This window comes from Myotis brandtii, unplaced genomic scaffold (genome assembly GCF_000412655.1).
Source record: "Myotis brandtii unplaced genomic scaffold, ASM41265v1 scaffold657, whole genome shotgun sequence".
Lineage (NCBI taxonomy): Eukaryota > Metazoa > Chordata > Mammalia > Chiroptera > Vespertilionidae > Myotis > Myotis brandtii.
In genome coordinates, this window is record NW_005370552.1 from 641,779 (window position 1) to 651,079 (window position 9,301).

The 9,301-nt window shown below is 41.4% G+C and overlaps 1 long non-coding RNA gene across 2 annotated transcripts in view; it reads left to right on the forward strand.

Annotated features, from left to right (window-relative positions):
• Positions 1-9,301, forward strand: part of LOC106723843 — a 109,848-nt gene that overhangs the window by 89,251 nt on the left and 11,296 nt on the right. The window contains exon 7 of one of the 2 annotated variants that reach the window (XR_001359568.1): positions 6,118-6,252. The exons of the other annotated variant lie outside the window; for it this stretch is intronic. This is a non-coding gene — a long non-coding RNA (uncharacterized LOC106723843). Of the gene's footprint in view, positions 1-6,117; positions 6,253-9,301 lie in introns of those variants that run through there. 2 annotated transcript variants of the gene reach the window in all.

The window sequence follows — 9,301 nt, forward strand, 5'->3', positions numbered from 1 at the left end:
AATGCCACAGGAAGAGCCAGATGTATAGCATCCTGAGTTGTATTCTAAACAAATATTTTTATAATGAAAAATACAACTGGAAGAAAATCACAGCAGGTCTTTCCTTTTGCAAGTGGATTCCCTAGTTTAGGTTCAAGAGACCTGGATTCTAGCTGAATACTTTCAGGATACTCTTTTAATAGCTCTTTCCCTCAGTTTTCTTATCTGAAAAGTGGGAAAACATGTAAACAAACATCTATCAAAGAACTTCAGATAGAGAGAAGGTTATATTTTTGCTATCATTTGAAGGGGAATTAAAATTGTGCAGAGAGGCCATTTGGCAGACACTTGTCATGTCTCAGCTAGAGATTTCTTTTTTCTAACTGCCCTGGCTGACAGTTAGGAAACATCCCTGAACAATGACAGTTGAGAATGGGGAGGGGCTAGGCCTGTAACCACCTGATGTAGTAACAACAATAATAACTAAATTGTCCTTCCCAAAGTGCTTTCACAGACTGTATGTCACATCATCCTTCAAATAGTTCTGTGAAGTAGGTATTATTAGCATTATGATCCTTATCCATATTACAGATGATGAACCTGATGTCACTGAACTAAGCTCGAATTTGGATCCAGGTTTCTCTAGCTCCAAACTTTGTGCTCCTTCTACAATACTGTCCTATCTCCTCTCCTCTCTGCTCTGAACTGATGTCAGCAACATGTCACAGAAAAATAGAAACCTGAGACCTGTGCTACTCTGGAGACTAGAGATGGAAACAGGGAGGAGAAAAGGAAGCTTTTTCTTCTTCTAACTTAGGCTTGTAGCACACATGTACCAGGACATATGGTGACCATCTGGAACTGGAGTCACTTAGGTCATTGCTGAAATCCAGCCTAACAACAATGTACTCGGGTTAGATAGCATTGTGATGCCCTAGTCCCCTAAACTTTTGCTTTCAGGAGAATGCCTTGGCAAATGGTGATCAAAAATAGCAGTATATTGCCCTAGCTGATTTAGCTCGGTGGATAGAGCATTGGCCTGCAGACTGAAAGGTCCTGTGTTTGATTCTAGTCAAGGGCACATGCCCAGGCTGAAGGCTTGATCCCCAGTGTGGGGCATGCAGGAGGCAGCCAATCAATGATTCTCTCTCATCATTGTTGTTTCTGTCTCTCTCTCTCTCCCTTCCTCTCTGAAATCAATAAAAAATATATATATAAAATAGCAGTATATCTATTGACACATAAAATAAAATGTATGAGGCCAAGGTACTAGTTGACCTTAAATGTCTTCAGGAAGATTGTGTCCTAACCTAACCATGGATGCCACTGTTAATGATCCAGCCATGCAAGATTATACAATAAAAGAGACACCCAGAAAGGGATCCAACTTAGTTCCATAAATTGAGTGCTTCTATGGAAGAGCCAGATAGCCCAGTTCTATCTGCTGGTGTGTAAAGCTGGCCCAGGGAGAGACAAATTACAGCCTTCAAGCCAAATCTGGCTCCTGACCTGTTTTTGTAAATAAAGTTTTATTAGAATACAGCCATGCTTATTTAATGTATTTGATTCATGCTATAATGATAGACTGTATAGCTTACAAAACTTAAAATACTTACTATCTAGTCCTTTACAGAAAAGGTTTGTCAAACTTTATTCTAGAAAATGAATGTGTAGGTGAGTTCAGACTTGTGAGTGAAGCCAAAAGTCCTGGCCATGTTCCCAGCTGATGAAACACAGGAAGAGAGGGATAATAAAATGTCTGGCTAGCCAAGCCCAAAGTGATGCTCCAAGGAGCTTGGCTTCAGCTGAAAGGAGGCAATGGTCCTGTGGATTCAAGCATCAAGGAGTCTTAAACAACTTGTATGTAGTATAGTATATCCATGTTAGTCAGGATATGAAGAGACTCAGAGACCTGGCTGACCATTCTGTTGACTGTCCTCTCTATAAACCTCTATGATGTTTGAATTAAGCTGGATTAGAGTGAGCACTTGTTAGAAGGATATTTTGATGCTGTCCCTGGGACATTGGAGGCCTCTATTGGACAGTTAAGTAACTTGAAAGGCAGTCTTCAAGGAATACTAGAGAATGCAGTGACAACAGTTAATCAGGTTCTCATAGCCCTGAAGAAGGCTCTTGAATCAGGAACCCAAATTAATAAGTGTTTAGGGAACCTCAGAAATCATCTAGACCAAAAGAATGGGATGGCTTATCCAGGGGCTCACCACAAGTTAAGCGACAAAGTCTAATTCCATTCAGGGTGTTTCCTATCATTCTATGTGCTAAGACCTAACATCATTTCACAGAACATTGTCTGAGATACCCAGGGGGCTAATGAAGTGTTTATAGAATGGCCTGTCCTTTGTGATCTGGACCTGCTAGGCAGAGATGGCTATTTGAGGGAATGATCTCAATTTCTTACAGGGGTTAAAGGGATGAGAAGGACAGTGAGAAAGCCTTTGTGGACATATGGAAGAGGAAGGAAGGAAGTATCTGAGATGGTTGATGTATGGCTCTTTCATAAAAAACTGGAAGTGTAAACCTGAGTCAGAACCAATGGGGCAGGAACCAGAACAAGTAGCCAAGACATGAAAAGAAAGAAGCCCATCCCAAAAATATTGTCAGGTTTTACACTCTTGGAAAAGAAATCGATCAGCTCAGAATCCAAAGTCAGAGTCAGTATGTAGAAATAAGGACAATTCAATGAAGGGAAAGAGTTCCATTCTGATACTGAGATGGTGCAGATAGGCTGAGGTCATGGCAACAATGTGAGGCATGTTGGATTAAAGATTTCACATTCCAATAGCATACCAGCTCTCCTAGAATAATGATTATAGTGTGCGCTCACAGGGTTACAGAATGCCAATGTTGCTTTATAGGTGACTGTGTAAAAATCTTGAAGAAATGTATATAAACTTGGTCTACATCATGACCACTATTGCTACCAATATATAAAATGATAGCCGATTATAAACAGAGTCCCCAGTCAGGGAGTTTCACAGTACCTACAGAACTTCCTAGGAGTCGAGATGGTTGCATAATTGAGTGCCATGCTCTTTTCATAAAAAAACAAGCAAACACAAATGAACACAAGGCCAGGTCAATAGAAGACCTCAGCAGCATGGTTTTCCAAAAGATTTTTTAAAAAGTAAGAAAGACATTGAGAAATAGGGTTTGGAGGTTCCACAGTGAATGTGGAGCTCTAACCTCAGCTCTTCTCAGCCCAGGCCAATTTTGACATCTGGCTGCCCCTCTAGAATATGGGCCTTTGTGTAAAAGAGAAACAATATGTGTGCTTAGAAAGGTAATCCTGAATAAACTATAAAGCTGAAACTCAGTCCAATCTGTCTTTGGCATTTGTTAGCAGCCAGTTGAACAAATTTTATTGCATACCTGTGGACACCATACTCTGTAACTGGTACTAAGGACATGAAGATACATCAACACAGACACTTCCCTCTGGGGCCTTCCTGTTTAATAAGGGAATGAGAGCAACAGTGGTTTCAGGAGGTTAAAGGAAGGTGTGTGTGTATGTTTGTGTGTGTGTGGGTTGTGTTTTTGTTGAGTTTGGGTGTATTTTTGATTGGCAGCATATTTATCATGTCTATAGGCTAAAAAGAAAGTGAATAGAAAGGACACAATGACAGATGAAGAAAATAAGGGAGATGGCTTATTGAGCTGTAAGGGAGAGGCTGGTCTTATACAAGAAGGCTGACTCCATCCTCTGAGATTAGGCATGGGACTTAGGAGCAGTGGGAACCATGGAGTTAAGTCAGTAGGTGGAGAAGGGTGGTAGTGAGGGCAGCCTTGATGGCTTGTTTTCTCAGTTTGTAGGAATACCAGCATCTTCAGAGTGCCCAGGCTGTGGAGGCTTGGTAGGAGGCCCGAAGAAAGCAACACAGTCCAGAAGGGGCCCTGAGAGGAATGGATAAGGTATTGAGCAAGGACAAGCTAGCTACATGGAGGTCACACTTGTTTCACACATGAAGGTTTCGACCATTGTGGTATGGAGGTGGTATTTCCCTCTTTATCAAGGTCTTCCTATGACAAATAGCTCTGCATTATTTGGTGATATATTTGACCTCACAGTCATTGGTCCTGTGTCTCCCTGTGGAAGGAGAGCACTCCTATGACCTTGGAATAATAAGGTGGCTGGTGAGTAAGGCAGAAGGTGGAGTTAGAGGAATATTCTGAATTCCTGCAATCAAGGTTAGGCACCTGATCTCTCCTAGCATCCCTCAAATGGTTCTGCCCTTCCTTGAAAAGGGTTTATTCTGAACCATGCCACAGCCAGGACAAGATTTCTCACAGATTAGTGGCCTTCAGCGCAGTCACTGCCTCCCACTATGACTCAATCGCACTCCCTCCCTCCCTCTTTTATAGCCCACTTGAACCACACTCCATCTGAATGGTGTGAAGCTATCTATGCATAGTTCGCATCCCACATCCCCCATAACGTCACACTCACAGATTGCTTGACTACCATCCATCCTACAACCACATTGCTGTTATAATGTACTTCACCTGAAATCAATGCAATTACAATAACCTTCTTTGTTTATACCACTCTCTGGACATTTATTATCTACTACTTTGTTATTGATAATTTTTCTTGTTAGTATATCTTATCCTTTCTCTGCTTCTCCAAACAAAACAGTGACCTTCTCAAGGGCAGGGATGGAATCTTACACATTTGGTTTTGACATTCCCCAGCACCAACTCTACAGTAGCTGCTAAATAAATACTGCCAGTTTATTTGGCTAAACTGATGGATAAAGCAGGCATGTGTGTGCTCTGCCTTAGGGCAGGCTGGTTCTTTTCTGCCCCATGGAATACTAGGATTTTGAGAGCAGCTTCCCTCTTTGGGAGGAGCCAAGAGAAAGTTGCCAATAAACGTGAGTTTCTTATGGAAAAGTGTGTAGATGGTAATTAACAGCTGCCTGGTAGTGTTTCCTGATTGTCTGGGACATGATGGCATAGGAGGGCATTTGGAGAAGAAGAATGTGGAATATAAGTCTGCACCCTCTGTGGCTCCCATGTCTCCTGCAAGCCCACAGCCATCCCCTTCTCCCTCATCCTGCCCTTGTTTCCAGTCATTCATTCGTGCGGGCAACACCTGCCTGTCACACAAGTGGCCCTAAAAAACAGAGAGCATGGCTACCCAGGACTCCATCTGCTCACATGTGATTGTTCTGTTGCAAAGATGAAACAAGACTTTCCATCTGATTTATGGAGCAGGAAAAAAATGAAGCATTAAGTAAGAACTACATAGATAACTGCTATTCCTTCTTGGTTTCTGTTGGAGAGATTTCAAGATTTGTACTTCGTGTTTGGGTTTTGCCTGTTGGATCAGTTTCACCTGGTGACAGGGCTGAACCATGGAGAGTTGGGAGACTGAACTCAGTTTAAATGTTGGGATTTGCAGAGGAGAATATTACTGAGTGAGTAATGGTCATGAGCATCCTTATTAGGTAATGTGTTTAGATTTGGTCTTAAAAGTGGAACAAATTAAAAGGTCATTTCATTGGTTTTTCTAGTTAAATGTGAATTAAAATCATGGATTTTCTGATTCATTGATAGCCAGACTATCCTTCATTTTAAGCCTTCACATTTTTGCATTTATCTTGGGTTCTTGGGTTGTTTCTCACAGCAAAAAGAACAATGTAACATTTGGGCAGTACAAAAAGGGTTTCAAAGCAGGTACCCTTTACAGAACACCTGGAACAGGCTTCTTATGCCCACTCTTCTAAAATAGCATCAAGTGCCACCAGGGCATATACTTGTATTTAAAATAATAAAAAGGGGACACCTAACAGTTAGGAATGTCTATGTGCTAATCTTAACCACCCACATTGCTTCTCCTCTAACATTGGATTGGTGGGTTCCACAGCATTGGTTAACCCCTGTGATGGTTGAGCCCAAGGATCAAACTTGCTTCCTTGTCAACTCAGATACTATCAAATACTGAGGTGAAAATTCTCTTTACTTCAGGCTAACCCCAGCTGTCTACTTTAGCGTAGAATTACTTGGGTAGCAATTAGTATTCTTTCCATAGTCATAGTAACCAATTTTCCAGATGGGACAGTCTTAATGACAATGGTCCTGTCCTAGTGTCTCTATACATATGCTCATATTTTACAGGTCATGTGTTCTATATTTGGATTTCCATATCTGGCTATTGATAACAGAAGACAGCAAGAAAGAAACATTTTTGTCAACTCCAGTATAGAGCAGTGATTCTGAAATTCTAATACACCTGTGAACCACCTGAGACTCTTGTTAAATGCAGATTCTGGTTCAGTAAGTCTGGGTAAGATCCTGAGATTCTATATTTCTAACAAGCACCCAGGGAATGCCAAACATGTATCTAGTCTCCCTGAGGTAAGTGCATGTATGAACCTAAAGAGTCCAAATATGTATTTCAAATTTGGCAGAACAACACTATTTGGAAGCATTTGGCTTCTGATTTAGTTTCACAGCTCCTTCTTCTTAACTTTTAGTTCATCTGCTTCTGACCTGAGAGGACTTGAGTTATTTGGCTTTTAATTCCAGGAGACAGGAACCTTTGGGATCTGCCTATTATTAGTGCATGATGAATGTTGTTTGTTCTTATTGAAACTGATTATGAGTGTCCTTTGAATGTTAGGTTCTAAATCAGCCTTGCAAACATAGTGGCACCTAACTAATTTCAGTTCTAACTCATCTCCATTCTATCTGACCTCCCCCGACCCCCCACAAAGCTTTTTGTCAGGCCATAGTACTAGTATTTACTTGGCTTCAGATATAGCAACTGTCTATATAAATGAAAACTTCCTTTTGTAATTCACCTGCTTCCTGAATTCAGACAGCTTTCCCCCAATTATCCAAAGGTGGAATCATAGCACATCAAGACCAAAAGAACTTTGGAGGCCATGTCATGAACAAACCCTTATAGATCATTTCTGAGGATCCTTTAGACTCCTTAAGGTGACTAGGAGTGTCCCTGCCTCATAAAGCAACCTGTTCCATGGTTGTGGTGCTGATTACTAGAGAGTTAATAATATCTTCAGCTACATATTACCTCTTTGTAATGTCTGCTGTAGTGTTGCCTTCTAGAACTAACTCATCTCCTGCAATGTGGCTCTTCAGAGAGAGGAAAAGATGGCTGCCAACGGTAAGGCAGACTGCAAGATAGTGTGTGAGTGAGAGAATGAAAGGAGAGGGTGTGGACATATGGAGAGTATAAATTTGTGGGTGAATGATAGATATACTCCAGGGGACTGTTGGAGACTGCTGGATTGAGCTCCCCTAACTGGGCAGCCTCCACTGCTGCTGAAATCTCTCCCATAGCAGCCGGCTCTTCCACGGAGACCGTGCCATGTTTAAGGGGAGAGTGGCTGTTATCAGAAGCATATACATCCAGGGACCCTGCAACCACGGCACCCAGGGACCAGCTACAAACCCAGGAACACCGGATCTCAAGCAGTGCAAATACATAGACTTAGATGAGTCCTGCTCCTCCTGACGGAAAGGTCAGATTTTGCCTAGGGAAAGGTGAGGTCTGCAATCCAGGTTGGAGAGAGGAACGCGCATGTGGGAAGTCTGCACCCCACAAAGTCTGCGGCCGTTTGGGCCAGCGTGATCCGTGAGTGTGGAAGGGGATCCACAGGGCTGCTGGCAGAAGGAAACTCTAAAAATCAGCAAATAGCTAGACTGGGCGCAAAAAGGCAGCCTCAGATTTTACCAGTGTGCCAGCTGTTTAGTGCCAGGAGAAAAAGGACATGCGGAAGAGACAATTTGCACACAGTGCTAGAAGGAGAGAGAGTGCTACATAACCAGACACTCAGAGAAGAGAGATCATGGGGAGACAAAGAAACAGCCCGCAAATGAAAGAAAAGGAGGCATCACCAGAAAAGGAAGGAAACGAAAAGAAGGCAAGCAATATGTCAGAGAAAGAATTCAAATGGTCATAAGGTGGCTGAAAAGAATGGAAGACAAATTCAACAATATGTGTAAGAACCAAGAGGAAATGAAGAAGAACCAAGAAGAAATGAAAAATGACATCACTGCTATAGAGAACTCAATAGAAAGCATCAACAGTAGACTAGAAGAAGCAGAGGACCACATCAGTGAGCTAGAAGACAAGGTAGGAAAAAATACCCAAGCAGAGCAGCATCTAGGAAAAAAAAAAAACTTAAAAAACAGGAGAGCCTAAGGAAACTTTGGGACAACACAAAACGAAACAACATCCACACAATAGGCGTACCAGAAGGAGAGGAAATTGAGCAAGGAATAGAAAACATGTTTGAAGAAATAATGACAGAAAACTTCCCTGATATAGGGAAGAAAAAACTCACACAAATCCAAGAAGCTCCCAGAGTCCCAAACAAAATGAACCCCAAAAGACCGACGCCAAGGCGAACACCAACGAAAGAGTAAGTATCTTAAAGGCTGCCAGAGAGAGACAGAAAGTTACCTATAAGGGATCTCCCATCAGACTATTGACTAATTTCTCAACAGAAACACATCACCCCAGAAGGGAATGGAATGAAATACACAAAGTCATGCAAAGCAAGGGTGTGCATAAAAGAATACTGTACCCAGGAAGACTATCAATCAAAGTTGAGGGTGAAATTAGGAGCTTCACAGACAAAAAAGGACTAAGGGAGTTTATTACCACCAAACCAGCAATGCAAGAAATGCTAAAGGGTCTTCTGTGAAAAGACGAAACAGGAAACAAAGAAGGAACACAGGCATAAAGAATAAAAATGGTGACAAACAAGTACCTATCAATAACAACTTTAAACGTTAATGGATTAAATGCCCCAATCAAAATACATAGGGTACATGAGTGGATAAGAAAACATGACCCATATATATGCTGTCTACAGGAAACCCACCTCAGAAAACAGGACTCACAAAGACTGACGGTGAAGGGATGGAAAAATATTTTTCAGGCGAATGGAAATGAAAAAAAAAAACATGGGGTAGCAATACTTATATTGGACAAATTAGATCTCAAAGTGAAGGATATAACAAGAGATAAGGAAGGCTACTTCATAATACTAAAGGGAGCAATCCAACAAGAAAATATAACTCTGGTAAACATAATATGCACCCAATACAGGAGCACCCAAATACATAAAAAAAACTTTTGGACGATATCAATGGAGAGATTGATAACAATACAGTCATAGTAGGGGACTTTAATACCCCACTAACACCACTGGACAAATCCTCTAAACAAAAAATCAGCAAAGAAATAGCAATCCTAAATGATGCACTAGATCAGATGGAATTAATTGACATCTTCAGAACATTCACCCCAAAGCCACAGAATATACAT